General features: G+C 39.7%; 1 protein-coding gene across 5 annotated transcripts in view; it reads left to right on the forward strand.

Annotated features, from left to right (window-relative positions):
• The window catches only part of zdhhc15b (zDHHC palmitoyltransferase 15b), a 77,461-nt gene that overhangs the window by 30,217 nt on the left and 28,586 nt on the right, over nt 1-18,658 (forward strand). For 2 of the 5 annotated variants that reach the window (XM_088432216.1, XM_088432220.1), the window contains one exon: nt 14,124-14,190. The exons of the other annotated variants lie outside the window; for them this stretch is intronic. The gene's annotated coding sequence lies outside the window, so the exon portion shown is untranslated. The remainder of the gene's footprint in view (nt 1-14,123; nt 14,191-18,658) is intronic. 5 annotated transcript variants of the gene reach the window in all.

The following is an 18,658-nucleotide window of genomic DNA, read 5'->3' on the forward strand; positions in this document are numbered from 1 at the left end:
TTTTGACCCAACTAGAGGTTAAAGGGTTTATGATGAGTTAAAGCTACAAAGAAATTCAGTATCGGTTAGCAGTATAGCTAAGAGAACTTCCCCCGTTTATACAGTGGATATATGTGTGTGTGTGTGTATATATATATATATATATATATATATATATATATATATGGGGTATTGACGTGCGTATGTGCATACATAATGGCATTATGCCATAATTGTCCCATGTTATTAAAACATTTTTGTGCCTGTTTTTTTTCAAAACATTGTACCAACAAGTTGAAAAAAAAGATTTTTTTTATCCAGGTATTTGTCCTACATTACACCCAAAAAATAAGTAAACATTGTGTTAGGAATAACCCCGAGACACGAGTTGGGTAGGGGACCCCGACACGACACGCTGGGTTCAGCTTCAAAAAATTTATTAACAAAAAGCGCACGGCAAGCGTGGGGAAAAAAAGGAGAAACAAAAGTAGAGACCAAACGGGTCTGAATGACAAAATAGACTGGCACGAGGGGACGGGGTCAGCAGGAGAACAATCAAAACAAGGAACAACAAAAAGAGGCCCGGAGGGGTAGCAAAAGGTAAGTGAGCAACGGAGCAAAAACAAAGGCAACAGGCAAAGTACCAAAACAAAACACGCGACTGCAGAGACTCGAGAAAACTGGAACAACTAGGGCTTCAATGAAGGAAGGCTCGAGGAATAACCCGGCGATTGTCCTCCTGTGCCGGCCGCCTTAAATAAGGCCTTGATGACAAGGGTCTTCAGGTGTGCGGCCGGTGACCCCGCCCTCTCGTCGTGGCAGGAGGACCTCGCCTACAACAAGAAAGACCTGATGAGCCAGGGATGTGACACATTGTAGGCACACAAACAAGTTAATACCCCGTGGTATTATGAAAAAAAAAAAAAAATGCTACGTGTTTATCATTTATGCTACAAGTAGGATCAAACGTACTTCCAAGTACGTTCAAGCATGTTTTTGTGACCAAAATGTTTTTATCCACATTGGAAACCTGATACCAAGAAGTTCAAAAATTAAGTAAATATTGTAGGCACATACGCGAGTCAATACTCCATGGCAGTATGGGAAAAATTGTGATATTCTTAGCATTTAGCCTACAAGTAGCTTCAAACGTACTTCCAAGTACATTCAAACATGTGTCTCTGCCATATACGTTTTTTATCCACATAGGGAGCTCCGGGCTTACCGTATTTCTCCGTGTACAAGTCGACCTCATGCATAAGTCGACCACCCCCCTTTTTATGTACAATACTTCAATTTGGGTGAAGTTTACGCTTACATTTTGTCTTGAATGGACAATTCAAGCCGTCTTTTCCTTTTTATAATGGGCAAAGTCCACTGGAAAAATGATCCACGTTGCCTCTTTGTTGACAACAAAGAGGCAAAAAGGCGGCGCTTGACGAAAGTACATTTGAAAGTGCAAACGCGCTAAAATGAATGCATAATATATTGAATTAGAGGTATATATGATCATTTTAAGCTATCTGATAACATTATATTACTTATTTCACATTCGAATTAATGTTATTCAAATGCAGATTGGGAAAATTGGTCTGATTTTGAGTTATGCGGGTATAAGTAGACCCCCTAATATGGGGGTTGAAAATGAGGGGAAAAAACTTGACTTGTACACGGAGGAATACGGTAGGTAGTTAACAGCGCTTCATAAGCCCCAGATCCGCCATAGGCGGTGCTTTAAGCACGGAATAAGCCTTCGCACAAGCGGAGGATGAGAATGCATACCGACAAAACGTCAATAGTGACATCGGGTGACCATATAAAAGGCAGTGTCACCTGTAAGTCTGTCCCTCAGAACGTACTCTTGCGAACAATTCAGAGACGAGTATTCCGAGTGACAAGCTACCCTAGTGGTCATCCAGGGCTCATACAACCTCTGTTACGTACGTAACCGCCCTTCGTCCAGACCGCCAGAAAACGTCCAGCCAAGAGAATTTAACGTTTGTCACACTCCGATTTCCCGAGCAAAACTCTCTATGAATGAAAGTAGCTCTAATACATGTCACCTGGTTAATGTCCTTTTTTTCACCTCCTAACTTGTTTTCGCATACTTTAGGGCGAGGACTCCTTCTGGAAAGGAGCACAAGGGTGTGAATCTTTTGTCTAGGTCACAGCACACGCTTTCAGCGTGGCGGGGAGCAGCCAGGCGTACCTCGGCCCGATGACCAACGCCAATGGCATCCTCCGCTACGGCACCGGGGGGAATCCGCATTGTGAACGCGGGACATAAAAGTCACATAAAGTTGCATAATGCGCTGAAAAGACCAGCACGGAGGTCTTTCTAAAAGCCTCGTTCTAACTTTGTGTTCTCTTCTATGAGATTCTTTCTCAAGCACCGCGGGGCTTATATCAAGAGGGTTTAAGTGTTGCGCGCACGCCAGCCCTCGCTTCCACTCTGATGCTCTTGTTTGCTAAATCTGCCCATTCATTTCTTGTGAGAGCGACCCTGACAGTGCACTCCATCCATTTCCTTCCCAGAGGAGCATGACAAGGAGGCGGCCCGTGCTGCGCCGAGCGCCAATCGGAGACGGGCGTTGGGTGGTCCGTCCGTCAACAGCAGATTTGAGGCCGGGCCTGAGAAAAGCAGCTCGGCCGTATCACTTTCAAAGAGTGAAACCCAAAGCAGCGGCTGCTCTGGGCAGCCTGCTCGCAGCCTCATGCGCACAAAGACACCTGTTGTTCAGCCTCCATAGGAGGACTTGATCCATGGAGGTGTTCGCATTCATGCCATCTTGTTTTCACTTGCTTGGCTTGCACATGATAAAGTAAGTGGAAGTGGTGGAACCACGCTGTGTCAAAAACAGCTTTGAGCAGAAGGGAAAGGCCGACTGGAATTGAAACGCTTGATTCGGCGGCGTCCGGACGCAGATGTGCCACCAGATCGGAAGGATACGGTGTATATACTTCCGATTTGAAATCGGAACAGTCAAGAGATCACACATATATGGCACATATATGTGATGTGTTTTCACTAATGACAGACATAGAATATTTTTGTTAAAATTTGTGTTTTTCAGACATTATATAAGTATATAAGCCACAATTGAGCAAAAACAATTTTCCTCAGATAACCTGCAGTGGACCATAAAACGCAGGTCATACGAGTCTTACAGTGAGACATGTCACCTGTTCTTAAAAAAAACAGAAAAAACTTGTTCAACACACAATTAAAAAACTATATAAAGAAAATGTAAGTTTCATATTACCAACATATACTGTACTGCGGCTTATGGTCCAGTGCGGCTTATCTGTGGCAAAAGAAAATAAATAAATAATATATATTTAGATAAATAATAAATATTTGTACACAGAAAAATATTGTACTTAAAGGGTCCTTTGGGATTTTAGTAGAGCTCTGTTCACAAAAAGTAATTCATAACTTGACAGGTAACGAGAGGTGGCACACGACTGGTTCATTTAAACCGTTCCAGTATGGGAGAGAATCTGGGGTTTTTGAAATAATGAAATTGAACAACCCACTTAAAATAGAAACTATTAAATGAATTTATAGTTTCCTGAAATATTTAATGAATTCAAAAATCATTTTTTATAGTATTTTTGCATGTTTGTTGGGTTGTTTGTTGAGTACCCCTGGAGTTCCTTCAAGTACCCCCAGGGGTACCCGTACTCCCATTTGAGAAGCACTGATCTAGACAAGTAATTTGAGCAATTTACAAAGGCAAATTAGTTGAGTGTCTTTGTTGCATTGTAACAAAACGTAAGACGTTTTGAGAATTTTTACTATCAGCTGAATATAGGAAAAATGCTACAAAATGCGAAATATTCTCCTTTTTTTTATAAACTATCATACTTTTGTTTAAGTCTTTGCTATTGGAAGCTGAAAAAAGTATGGAAGAAAAAGAGATGAGTGTCGCAAGTGGTCAAAGCACAACACGGAAAACACATGCTCATCTTAAGCCGTTAAACACACATTTTCTTTGTTCAAACTTTATGCAACCACAAAACAATTATTGCAAGCAGTTGTGCTTTTTTTTTCTTCCTCGGCTTGTTTTTAAAAAGCAAATTACAGCTGTGTGATCATTAAGAAGGTTGGCTTATTGCAAACACTCCGTGATCATCGGTGTTGATTTCATTGATTGAAGCCAAGCTGTGATGAGTCTCTCTGTACTTTTAATGAGAAATGACACATGCAGTAATTTCATTGATTTGTCTTTGGACACTATTGCGTCGTGGCTTTTTAACTCCGGGGCGCAGCAAATGGGCGTCGACGCCTTATGAAGGCCAGGCACTTTAGCTAAACTCAAGCGCTTAATTGCACTAAATAGAAAACAGAGAAACGCAATTGTTAAAAGCTGAGTTGAAAAGATAGCTGCATTTGGTTGACTTTTTTGATCTGTCGGGAGTGCGAAGTTCAAGAGGTAGCGTCAAAGAACCCGTGCATTTTAAGATGGCTGTGTTACTGGCGTGTTTTGTGTTTTTGTTGATTTTATTCCGATTAGATTTAGTTTCTTTCATGTCATGTTTTCCCATTTGTGTCGCTTGTCTGTGAGTTAGCTTCCCGCTTCCACCTATTGTCGTTGGCCCTGTTTGTTGTCAGCCAATCAGCTTCCTTCAGCCAATCTTGTCTTGCCATGTACTGTATCTCATTGGCTCATTAGCAGTGTTGCAACTGTTTCCTTGAAAAAGCAACTACTCATTACATGTTTTAAAAAATACCATTTTTTTTCCCTTGCTATGTCTCTTTGCTCTCTGATTTTTATTTATGACATAACTTTTTCTATTGCAGGTTTACTATTTTATTTAAATTTATTTTCCTCTTAAGTCATAACGGTAAAAAAATAGCAATTCTATTTTAAAAAACAAACAAACTGTGAATGAATTAGACTTGTCTACATGGATTTTCAATTACCATACAGGATATCGCAGATTTACCGTACTATTTTTCTTGATATTTTTCCGAACCAGACAAAAAAATAATTACTGACTTTTTTGTAATGTTTTTTCTGCACTTTACGGCACACCGTATTATTAGGCGCAATCTCGATTATGGGGACCACACTTAAACCAAACATACACCATATTAACTTTTTCAGTGCCATGGACAAGATTTCTCATCTTTTAAGATAGAAAATAAAATAGTAAATAATAAAATTGACGTTTTTTATGGAGGGTCGATGACACCCTTGACTAGTGCTTATGGAGTACTGTAATGACAACTGTGACCATTTGATGGCAGTGTTGCCATACATACAACACCTACTGTATTACACACTTGTAATTTTAAGTAATGTTGACACAGACATAGCACACGATATTCTGTCGGCCTTGAAAAATGAGTGAAAATGCTAAATATACTTGCACTCTATAGGTTGCCTTTTCTGATAACACTTGACACTGAAAGAGTTAACCCCTCTATATCGCTGGTCATACAGGTTCCTATTGTAAACTTTGCAATCAAATCCCTTTTGCAAACATTTAGGAACAAACACATAGTGTTGTTTTGAACCTCTACCTGTCTATATTAATTTTTAGCCTCCTAGTGTTTTCTTTTAAAGCCCTTTGTCAGATGTATCAAAATCAATGGCCTTAATTGGACCGAAATTGACATTGAGTAACCAATTGACACATTAATCAGCAATCAACAGTCTTATGAACTTAGTTATTTGAACTGAAAAATATAGTGGGACTTAAAGATTTCTCTTTTTTCTACTTGGTTTTAATTGAAAAGTGAATAAAAAAAGACAGTCATTCTAGATTGAACAGAAATAACTCTTTAATTTTCTCAAATAAAGGGAGTCTCATTTGACAATTAACCACTAATGTTGTAATAACAAAATTCAACATTTCTGAAGTACATTGTTTTTTTAAATGCAATACTTAAACTTGGGAACTTGATGCAGTCTCACAATCGGGTGTGGGTGAATGCATACTGCCCTGCAATCCGTTTGTTTTTCTTTCTTTCCTTTAACAGTCTTACTGAAGCTATGCAGCTAATTGTTGAGTGTGCAACAAACCTTCATATTTTTGTTTTTAGCAGATACGAACTCAAACCAGTGAGTACTTTGAAAATGCACCTGCTCGAACACAACAAACACAAAACCGTGACAGTTTCTTAAGCGCTCTCAGCTCTTTAATCTTCGACGTAGTTGTTGGCATGAGCACAATCAAATGAATTGAACACTTTAAAATGATTGGGCCAAGAAAGGAAAGCCTGTGGACAAGCTAAATCTCTGTAGTTCAATATGAGTGGCGAAGGTAATTCGATGAGGTGCCGCCACTCTTTGGGATCAAGCTCTGTGAGTGGAGGCTTTGTTGGCATGCCAAAAGGATTTATGGAATCAAATACAAGTTTTCATTTCCTTGTCTGAGTATACATGGAGGGGATTAGAAGAGGAAATATGTGAGTAAAGAAGAAATGAGTTACAAGGCGAATTTCGGTTTACTTTTATTACGGTGAACGGAAACATGAAAACAACACTTTATAGAAAATGCTCATTGAGTGTTTATCAGTGTTTTTTTGCTAATCCATTGCATGCTGTACTTAACCTTTAACTTCAAGATTGATAAAGCAAGGATTTCTTATATATAATCACTTTCATGACATGAATGGGGTGAAAATGAGTAATTTGAGTAAACTGTTAAAAAAATGCAAATTCTGCTAATTAAGGATGTTTAAAAAAAAAAAAGAAACAAACTTAAGCAGACATTATGTTATACGGCAGTTGCCAGCAATTAGCGTGTTCTCATTTGCAGCTAAAAGCACAAGCAATGGTGAGCCGCACTAGATGCTAGCAGTGTTAGCCTTCTGTATCAATATCTGCCCAACTTGGGCCTTTGGTACATTGAGGAAAAAGCATGAAAAAAAAACACACTAAGAGGATAAAGTTGACTATAGGCCAAGGGTGTCAGGCTCATTTTTGTCGCGGGCCATTTTGTAGCTACAACTTCCTTCGTTGGGCCGATATGATGAGGAAACCAAATCAATTTTAAATTCCTGTACACAACAAGGCCGGTTTTGGCACCCGGGCCTTGAGTTTTACAACTGTGCTATTGACGGTCAAAACCGGCAGAGGTTCATTCCTAAATGTATGATTTTTTTTTTTATTGCAAAATTTACAATTGGGCCCTGTATGACCAGTTAGTAACACAATGGATCGTTGCCGTTCCCACTGATCACTTTTAACTAGCCAGGCTTGCCAAAATGTGCTCTTTTAGCAAGCAAAAATTGCTACCGCGATTTTGTTTCGTAATTCCAGCGGGGATATATTTTTCTAAAATATCACGAATGTTTCTAGAGGGTAAAATAGTTTGCTACTACACAAATTTAAATTTGAGTAAAAACATAATTTATTATCAATTCGAAACATGATTTATTATCTTCTGCATTAATAACTGCAGAAGCATATCACTTATATTTTTACCTGAATATCCAATTATTTGACAGAATTTATAAAATTTCTGAACACCAAAATATTCAATAGCTGCCGCCCTAGAAACGAAACAACTTAATAAAATCCATCACACGTTCTAAAATATTCTTTAGATTATGCCTTTTGACTACCGTGATAATGTGCTGCCTCTCATCTTATAACGCAAGCTAGCGTTAGCCGCATAGTTCAGTAAATGAAAGTGAGCATCAGCATGTGTTACACCAAACTGGGTGTAACTTGACAGTCGGACTTGTCGTAATGTAAAAAGACAACACCGTTCAAGTCGTTTGAAGAGAAGTAACAAGGGCTGAGGGCTGCTCCTAATGCTTTTGTTTCCTCATGCATGTTTATGTGCGTACGTGCTCGAAATGAGCAATCTCATCTCCATGCGTCTCTTGGCTGCCGTCATCTTCTGAAAGTCAGACAACATTCCTCTTAAATCGCTTTCGATCTCATACACTAAATACATTAGCGCTACAATGAGATGGCTGACGTAGGCTAGCTGTCGTTTTTCCTCTCCTACGTGTTTATATGTTCTCCACCTTTCATCTACTGTACGTAATTTTCTGAAAATCCAGCAACGTTCCTCTGCAGTCTCACTGACATCATTTCACAAAAAGTTACTGTAATAACGATTCTTCAGTACCAGACGCCAGTACACTAGATTCTTTAGAATGTATGAGAACATAGATGAGGCCATGGCGACCTGCTATCTGGTAAGAAAATATTATTGAGTGATAGCTCCAGTTTATTAACCGGTATGCTGAAATGTCTTACTAGTATAAATTCATCCTAAATGAAAAACAGACGCTACAATCTGGTTGAGGATCAAATAAACATCAAATTCTCAAAGGAACTATTTAGGACAAGTTTAATTGTAAGTCAATCTGGTGACCGATGTTTAATACTTTGGCTAATGCTACGCTAATGCTACGCTATATTGGAAGACAGTTCAACAGCCTTAAACCAGTCGAAATATTCACTGTGAGCCAATGTTTTTTGCTTGTTTCTGGTGCTGGACCACTGTAGTCAAATTTGTATGCTCTACAGCGTGAGACTTTAGAACCTTTCAATATTAATTTGGTCCACAAAAAAAAAAATCAACTTAAAGTGTCAGACCTGTTATCACAAAGAAATAGTTCTAAATGAATATATGTCGACAGAAAAATATCAACATAAAGGGCCATGTTTTGGGATTATAGTAGATATCTGTTCAAACAAATAAATCATTAACGTAATTATTAATAAATATTTGTCCACAAAAAATAATCAACATGAAATCTCAGACCTGTTCTCACTAAGAAATGATTATCAGTAAATATTTGTCAACAGAAAAATGTTCAACATAAATCGTCGTCTTTTGGGAATGCAGTAGAGATCTGTTCACAAAAATAAATTATCATCTTAATTATTAATAAATACTTGTCCACCAAAAATAATCAACATAAAGTGTCAGACCTGTTCTGAACATAAAATAAATATTTGTCCACACAAAAATATTCAATTTAAAGTGTCCTTTTTGAGACTTCGGTGATTTAGGGCTATACAAATAAAATTTGATTTGATTTGATCATAGTAAAGATCTATTCACAAAAATAAATCAATTACAGGTAACAAAATTTGGCATGTGACGAGTTGGGTCGAACCATTCTAGTATGGGGTACAATCAGGGTTTAAAAAAAATAAATAAATTGAATAACTTAGTGAAAATAAAATGTGTTTTATGAACTTATATTTTCCTGAAAAAAAAAAAAAAAATTACATTCTCTTTAAAATCTCGAGTACCCCCTGGAGTTCTTTCAAGTACCCACGGAGTACCCGTACCCCCATTTGAGAATCACTGGTTATTATTGGCTATTATTGGCATATTGGAAACGCGCCGACAGAAAGACTCGGCTCGTGTTCGGTCTGACTACATTTCCCGTGATTCTTAGATGTGAAAGTAAGAAGTAGTTCTAGTTCTGATGCTAATGTGAAATGTGAAAGTAAATATGAAGGATTTGGAAAGAAGTTTTCTCCTTGAATTGGTTTATTAGGAATCGTTATGACAACAATGTGATTGACTTAGTCTTAATCCAAAAAAAATGGGATGCTAGTAAAGGACCTGTACAAAAGTGGGACAAAACAATGGGCTGGTGGGACGTTGGACACACGACTCAAAACCGTGACTGTCCCTGTCAAAACGGGGTCTCCGTTTGGCGTAAAAGTACATTGACCTTAAACGTGATGTCATTACACATGTGCCAGGCCTTGGAAATGTCCTCAACGCATGCCGTTCTCATTGTCGACACAAAACCAGAAACTGTTCTGTGGTTGCACCTGGCCCATAAGGTTTCGCTCGCATGTTCTCCGCAACGGAAAATGAAACGGTGACAAGAACTGGAACGGTTGTGTCATTTTTCGGCAGACTGTTGCGCAGCGCAATAACGTGTCCCGTGAAGGGAGGGTAAGGTGAAAACGTCGTTGCGCGACCTTTTGCCGCTGTGTTTGAGCGAAGACGACGTGGAAGACGAACAGATGTGCTCCTCTCCGACCAGGCTGCCATGGCCACTTTTCTTTTGTCTAGTCTAGTCAGTCATACCGATGTGACTAACATGTGGGCCAGGCCTCAAATAAATAACGAGTTATCTATAGCTCTCTAATTGGAAGCATCTTTTAGTTTCTATTTTCTCTGATGACTTGTGCCTTTGTGTCACCAGAAACAGATGTGAGTGAGATTCTTTCTGTTTTTGATTGAAAAGCTGGTCGATAGTCAGGCTGATGACATTTTCCTTGCCTGTGAACATTTTTCTGATTTAGATTTATGGCACGTCTTTCAGGGTTCCCAACTGGTTGATACTTTACATCTTTTACTTGCCGCACAAAAGATAAACATGTATCAAATATAAATGCGGGACAATGAAAACAAGATTTGAAGACCCTGAAAAACAAGAATAAATGTCTTATAAATTTGATGCACCACAGAGTGTTAGTAGCAATTCTCGTCAAATAAATAAAATCACCCCCCCAACCAACAACCACATTTTCAGTACACATACATAGGACCCACCATGAGCCCTAAATTATATTCAACGTTGAAGCTCCTTGGATATATCATCAAGCCAGAACTCATGGGAGTAATACCCAACCATTACTTATGATTCCATGATGTCATCCTAACACTATTTTATGAACATGCTGTGCATACATAATACTGTAATACTGTACAGTAATATGCAGATTTTATGGCTAGTACAATGGCCGCATCCAATATGGCGGACTCACCAAATTATTGAATGGAAAGAGCCATCTATTCATGGCCGGACTTCAAGGCATTTGCTGCAAACAGTCAACTGACGTCGGCCCTGAAGCTAGTCACGTTACAGTAGTTTTTGTAGGTAAGAATACGGCCGATATCAAAATTTACATCTTTTATCGAATAGTGTCAAATAAATAAAATTTCATTTTTAAGTTCCCGTATTTAGGGTGCACTTTAGGCCTTAATTTTGGGGGAAAAAAAGTCTGTCTTATATTTGCAGCCTCCGTGAAGCTGCATTGTGCCATAAGTCAGCCAAAGGAGCTAGTTTGCGAGCTAATTTGAAATAGCGGTATTGACTTCCTTGCTCATGGTGCAGAAGCAAGAGAATAAAGAAAAGAGAAACATTCCATTAATAATGACAGAAAAGTGTTGCACTTCCAATGTTTTTATTCCTGTAGGAAAATGCTTTAAAGCCGTAATTTATCCCTCCGTGTTTGTTAGCCTAAGTTCTTATACAGCTCTCATTGTTTTGTAGAAAAGACATTTATTACGGACGTGTGATGACTATTATATACCAGATTCACTTTGGAAATGTACCTTAAGCCATTAGAACGAGGGCTGAAGTGAACTTGTCAGCTAGCCTAGGGAGATAGCGAGCTAATAAGCTTGAAATTGCTGTAATGGCTACCTTGCTGATGACACAGAAGCAAGAGAAGAAAGAAAAGACAAATGTTTCATTATCGATGTTAAAAAGGTTTTGTACCTTCTTGTAACAAACGGCTTTAGATGTGCAATTTGTCCCTTCCTGTTTGTGTTACTCTGCGTGTGCCAGTCTATAGCCTAAATCCTTTTGCTGCTCTTGTTATTTTGAGATGAGGTATACGTATCTTACAGGTGGGTGATACCGTTATAACAAATTTACTTTGGAGGAACGATCCTAAGCCATTAGAATGGAGGCTAACGAGAACTAGCCAATTAGCCAGAGTTAGCTAGCTAGCTGTCTTGAAATAGCTGTAGTGTCCCAGGTGTAAGTCTGTATATATAATAAGTTTAAAAGGTTTTCCTGCCAAACAGTATATTTAAAGTGCTAATTACCAGGGCAATATGATTAATCTTTCCTGTTTAATTATCGCCACACTCGCCAGGCAGAGAATTAATGAACACGTGTATGTAACCTTTGATTAACCCGATAAGTCATAAAGCGGCGCTGGAAAGCAGGAATCTCTATTCTTTCATAAGCTCCGCCTCCCTCCGGAGGCCTTGTCGCATCATATTAACGGCTACAGGCCGCCATGTCTGGCAATCAGCTCCACAGCTTGAAACACCTGCTCATGTTAGCCACTTTCCATGGAATCATGCAGTAATTCCATCAGGAATTGATTGGGATGGCGGAGGGGAAAAACGGCAAGCGGGAAAACACGACCTGACTGCACGTACAGTAAAATCGACTCTGCTGGAAAGAATGCCACCGTTTGTTTTCTCTAGGTGAAGAAAAATCTGCTTTTTAACTGCTCTAGACGTTTTGTGATACAAGATGGTCTGGTTTAAGAAAAACCTCTTTAGACAGGGCTGCGTACACTTTTTATATCCACTTTTTTTTTTTTTTAACTCTGCCTCACTGTTTTTAAGAAATGAAAACTTTGAGGAAAATCCACTTGCTGCACACCAGCAGAGCAGATGATCTCCTTACACGTCTTGTGATATTTCCTGGCTCGTGTCGGCTGTTTTTGGACGACTTGATTCCTTTGTAAATTCCGCCCAAAGCGCCTCCTCCTTTCGACACTTTTACAATCCATCAGGATTTGTTCTGACTTTTCCTCGAATGCCAAGTGGTTTTCATCAGTGCTCGGTATCTTTATCCACACACAAGCGCTCTTTGTTTGAATCATTCTTGTCACTTTGATTGTATGGTGCTGCACATGTGCTGTTTTTCTCCATCCTTGAGAGCTATGAACACATGATTTTCAAATTCCACTTGATTCAGACACTGGCACAGCAGTGTGGTACGTGCCAGCTAAAATCCCATTTTCCTCTACTAATAATAGCAGAATTAGAGACACATTGGAGAAAAAAAATGGTCATAGTATAAGAGTATATGTGTGCATTTTAATGTACATTTTTCTAATGCAATGAGGAGAATTTTATGTGTTTAATTTTGAGGGGTTTTTTCATGAAAGGGTAGCTGACACCCTTGACTAGTTCTTATTTTAATATTAAGCCAATTGAGCACTGTAGTGATGAACTGTGACCATTGGATGACAGTCTTGCTCATGTTTGGGAAGTAAGCCATACATATTGCAGATAAATTACATACTCAGGATAAGGAATGGAAGTTTATTTTTAATATGATACCACCCTTGTTTACATAGACGTAGCACAAAATATTGTTGCCCTTGAAAAATCTGTGAAAATGCTAAAAATCGTCTGGCACTTTCGGGGTTGCCGTTTCCGCTTGGGACTGAAAAAGTGAATGTATGTTTCATCACTCAAACAGCATTAGAAGAAACAATTTAATGTAAGTTTGTTGCGTTTCTTTAACCCTTATGCAGTATTTGGTCCAATCATTTGAGCTTTACATCAAAGGCATTTCACATCAAAGGGAAAGGATTGAAATAAGATACCGGGGAGCTGAAATTTCACCCAGATGGTGACAACATGTTGGGCATTCATCTAGAAAAGACTACCCTTGTGTTTATTGTACCAATATGGTACTTGCTTTTGAGGATGGGATAACTAACATTTATAATGAATTATTTTTTTCTTTAAACCACTCAAAATGTTCAGTGGCATGAGATCACACTCAGCCATCAATTAGCTTGTTAGCTTTGCTAGCAACTTAGCTGCAGGAAGTTGCATAACAAAGGTCCCTAAATGTGTGAACTCAATGACCATTCGGCACTAAAATTCACATTTCTTTTATTGCCCACTTCAACCTGTAAAAATCCCAATACAATCATCGCAATATAGATGATTTTGTCACCAAGTAAGTTTGTCCTTATTTCACACATTTACTGTTAATAAAATCCAAAATATTGAGCCAATTTTTTTTATTTTTATTTGTGTGAATTTTGTCGGCAATTCTACATCCTTTTAGATGACACCTGAATTGAAAAATCAAGTTGGGGAACTTTACAATGCTTACTTTCTGCCTTACCTTCTAGAATCTAGGGCTGGGGAAAAATGTCGACCAAGTTGGGTCTGTCAACTTTAAAAAAGAGGCTCACTGAAAATATATGTCTCGTAGCACCGCCAGAACCTTCTTTGCGCCACTGACCTTTCTTGCAACCACGCAGTCTTGCATTGAGGGTAACGAGAGAAAGTACCCCCCCCCCCAAAAAAAAAAAAACCCAAAACAAAACAAAACAAAAAAAGAACCGAAAACATAACAGAAAGGTTAATGGAAGACTCAAGCGTTTTCCCTTTACGGTTTGTTCTGCTCTTGCTTTTCCTGCATACAGTTGGTGTTTACTTTAACCTCTCAACCTGCAAAGACTTGAGGTGATAACGTCGTCTTCCTTCTCACAGGTATTCTACGTGCTTCATCTCACACACACACACACGTGCACACACACACACACACACACACACACACACACACACACACACACACACATCCCCCTTTTGATGATGGGTAAGGCAGAAAAACATTCCTCAGGGGTGAAGGTGCCCTGAAGCAGTGTGTGTGTGTTTGTGTGTGTGTGTGTGTGTGTGTGTGTGGTTTTTGTTGCATGGTGGGGACCAACTCCGAGTTATACTCTTTGTGGGGATTTTTTGAGCTCATGAGGACAATTTTGGATCTTTTTTTGAGGGTCAAGACTTGATTTTAGAGTATAGGTTTGAATGGAGTTTTGGGGAAAGAATTATGTCAGTGTTTCTCAAATAGTCGTACCGACCCCCTTTGGAGGGGCGAGACGATACCAGGGGGGCATGGATGACCTCAAGGAAAAGGATTTGTTTTTGCTGTGTGAAGAGCAATTGTGATAAAATAAAAATGAGCATCTTTTTTTTTTCAGGCACTTTGATGCACTTGATGCTTGTGGGCTTTATGGAGGAAAATCTATTCCCAAGTGGGCCGAACCAATAAAATCATGGTTTAAATTTATATAACTTCTGGTACACGGATTTTACACAAGTATAAAAACACTCTGCTAACTTTCTGTAAATACAGATATTTTTTTCTCTAAAGAAAAGAATGCACAAATGTAAAAATGTTGCAATTTGTGTACACACCAGTGCACACGCAAAGTGGGTGCCGCAGAGTGAATCCAGGTGGGTGACATCACTTCTTGAATATCACTTCAGGTGATGCCTTGTCATGTGCAGTGTTGATGTTGCGGCAGTAGCAGGTTGGTTTGTGGTAAGGTGGGGTGGGAGTGTGTGTGTGTGTGTGTGTGTGGGGGGGTATTGTGTTGAGGCATAACAGCCCAAAAAAATAAACATGTTGTCAAGGCAATATCGAGCGTGTTCCCTCACGCCTGAGACTGGCAGCGGGATTGTTTCCAAAGCGCTGCTGCTGTTTCTGCACTTAAACACCTGCGACACACAATATGAGCACAGCCTGGGAAAAGCACGCTTGAGGTTCCCCCGGGGAGGGTTTGGGGCAAGAAGTGTGTTCCCTCCTCGTCCAGTGCAGCAGAGTGTATGTGTGTGTTCAGCTGGACTTTGCGGATATTTTTATAAATGAGACCATTCCATCCTATAGTAGATGCTGGCAGGCTTCGGTAATGTGACGACGCAGGTGACGTGACAGCAGTCGGGCATGCAGTAGAGATCGACCAATATGCTTTTTTTTCGGTACCGATGCTTTACTGATAATCAAAAGTTGAGCAGCCTGATAACTAATATTTAAATACAGGAATCAAGCAATATTTATTGTAGTAAAAGGGAAGGTTTTGTATAAAATATAAACCAACACTTACCTTCATTTAAATTGCTTGGAATCTCTCAATCAGCACAGAAAACCTTTCCTGTGCACACACACATGTACTCTCTCACCAGCCCTTTAACGTGCTTCCCTGCAAACAACTAACATCATTTTAATCAACCTCTATCAATGGTGAGTCAGTCCTAGAAGAAACAATGTTTTTTGTTTTGTTTTTTTTTTAAGTGAAAATGCGGGCGATGATGAATTAGCAGCTAGCGGAATTCAAGATAAGGCAATGCAACTTTATTTAGATAGCCCTTTTAACTCAATTTAGATATAACTAAGAACAAAGAAATAACAATAATAAATAACATAATTCTCGTCAAAATACGTTTTTTATGGAGGGTAGTTGACACCCTTGACTAATGCTTATCTAATATAAGCCAATTGAGCACTATAGTGATAACTGTGACCATTGGATGGCAGCTATTACTTAGATGCTATTCAAAGTAAGGAATGGAAATCAATCTTTCATATGACACCACCCATATTTTTAATTAGACATAGCACACAATATTCTGTCGGCCTTGAAGATGAGTGGAAATGCTAAATATACTGGCCCTATAGAGGTTTTCTTTTCTGATAACGCTTGGTACTAAAAGAGTTAATACGCAAGGTGACTCAATGTGTTTTTTGCAGTTAAAAGTTTGGTAGAGTCTCTTTAAACTTACCTAACTTCAAAACATGTTATCACTCCTGTTGTGCTCTGCGCCTGCATGTGTACTGCATGTGTGGGACCACTGCCATATATGGCTTTCACTACTGATTGGCTCTGTGTCTTTCACAGCTAACCAATCAGATATTGCTATTGAACAGCTGGAGCAAGGCTCCATTACAAACAGTCAGAGAAGTGCACGATCAGAGACATAACGACAGAGTTTATCGGCCGCAAGATTCATAAAAATAGGTAGAGGCCGATATCAGCCCTGATAATTGGACGATAAACCGTCCATCCCTATTATGCAGCACACTTTGAGTGACGTCTGATATCTGCTTCATGGCAGATGGACTTGCCCAAATTCTCGCCGTTGTGATTGAGCAGGCCAATTAGATAATACCACAGAAAGATGGTAAATAGATTTGATCTGATTGGTTGTTGGCTGCCTCAGGGCATATTTGGCGTGGACCATTTTTGACCCACAAATTGTCAAAATTGTCCTCAATGGTTAACTTTACACCAGAGGAAAAAAAAAGGGAAAAAAATTTGCGAATCAGCATCAATATTTTCGCCACTTTTTAAAGAACAGCCGATTGGCCAAACGATTAATCTGTTCCGAAAAAGAAGAACATAAGTGCTCGTGAAAATGCCAAACTCCTAATGCGATTTTGCGCTTTGGTTCCCTCCGCCAGGCCTGAGGGGAACCTCCATTTTTCCGCCGCAAGCTAGCACTTCTCTGCCTCAGTCTGGCAGGGCGGAACAAATAAATAAATGAGGGAACTCCACATCATAACATTTTAATTGGCTTTAGTGGCCTAGCTGTGGCTGGCCTGTGGTTAGCGCGGTCAGGATGGTTTCGACTTTTGAACACACAAGCGCTCTCGAAGAAACTCTCAAAGCATTTTGTAATGACGCCCACATTTGAAGGTCTGGATTACACCACCGCAGTGGTCGGCGTTTCCTCTCGATGTCACCGCTTGACGGAATCCATCTCCTTCGTTGAGAGCACGCATGCAGCGAAACATGCCCACAAAAATGCCCCAAACTCATCCTCCAAATAAGTCACATTGTTTATTTTGGGCTTCCTTTTTTGGGGCTTGTCTGGTCGTGTAAGCCTTCTGAACGTAGTGATGTGTTGTGAGTCTGTGTTTTTTTTTTTTTTTTCCTTTTAAGTCAGTGAGGTAAAGATAACCCAGATCCCAAAAGTTGCCTGTTTTGTCTGCCTGTAAGTCTTGTTCAAGTGGAAGTCATTAAAAGTCTTTAATTAGACTTTGAGCTCCTGTCACACATGTGCTGATACCATTCACCCGGCACTTGTATTTTCTTACCTATTTGTTAGAAACCCAAATATCTCTCCTAATCCCACAGCCTCCATCATTGCGAGAAAGCGCGCCGTTGCCATAGAAATCAAGTATGAGTAACAGAAAAACAAAACAAGGGGTGGAACAGGAAACAATAGAGACAAGTCTCACTGGTAAAATGGAGGAAAAAAAAAAAGAATCGTGCACGAAAGTGTCAAGATGGAGATTGTGACGCATTGTCGGTGCGGGCTTTATCCGCACACTCCAATGAGTCCCAAGGGTTCTTTATTTCTCAAGTTTGACTGCAATTTGGAGAAGCGAGTTGGATGTTTCCGTGGGTTGAGCCTGAGCAGGAACGTCTATATATGCGTCTCCTGTCCAGAATGAGTAGAGAAGCCGATTAAAAACCAAGCACTCGAAAAAACTCAAGATGGACTGCCATCATTCTATATCATGTTTCATTGGTTGTGGCCATGCTCTAGCGGCTTTGTTTTGTCCCCCTCTTACGCACAAACCTTTCGTCTTACGAACCATCCAACATGCCGGTCAGTGTGTCTGCACTATTTTTTTCGCTTTGCTGCATCAACAAAAACAACTTTTCTCGCATGTCACGGAAATGCAGATATGCAATTGGTCAATTAAGGCAGTCACGGAGATGCCGATATGCTATTGGCTGGCGTCATGTCAATCACAGAAATGCTGATATGCTATTGGCCAAACGCCCTCATCTAGCTTGATGGCACGAGCTGGTCGGTGTGTTGTGAAGACTTTGCAAACTTCATCTGTTAGACGTGGCTTCTAAAATTGCAAGTGGCGGTAAAGGAAGAAGTAAGAGGATGATGACAATAGAAACCAAGCAGGAGATAATAAAAAAAAAATACGGAGGCGCACGCAGTTAACCTTGCTAGTGAGTATGGCCGTAACCGCTCGACAATCGCTACAATTCTCAAGAACAAGGAAGCTATTGAAGCAAGCAAGTCTTCTAAGACTTTCCTTGCCAGGGGACGGGCCTCGGTCAACAACAAAATGGAGAGGCTTCTTCTATTATGGATTAAAGAGAAGGAAATCGCCGGTGATATGTTCTCGTTTAAGAAAAGTTCTCGTTTAAGA

The sequence above is a fragment of the Hippichthys cyanospilos genome, chromosome 13 (assembly GCF_059441005.1).
Source record: "Hippichthys cyanospilos isolate Australia breed blue-spotted pipefish chromosome 13, RoL_Hcya_1.0, whole genome shotgun sequence".
NCBI lineage: Eukaryota > Metazoa > Chordata > Actinopteri > Syngnathiformes > Syngnathidae > Hippichthys > Hippichthys cyanospilos.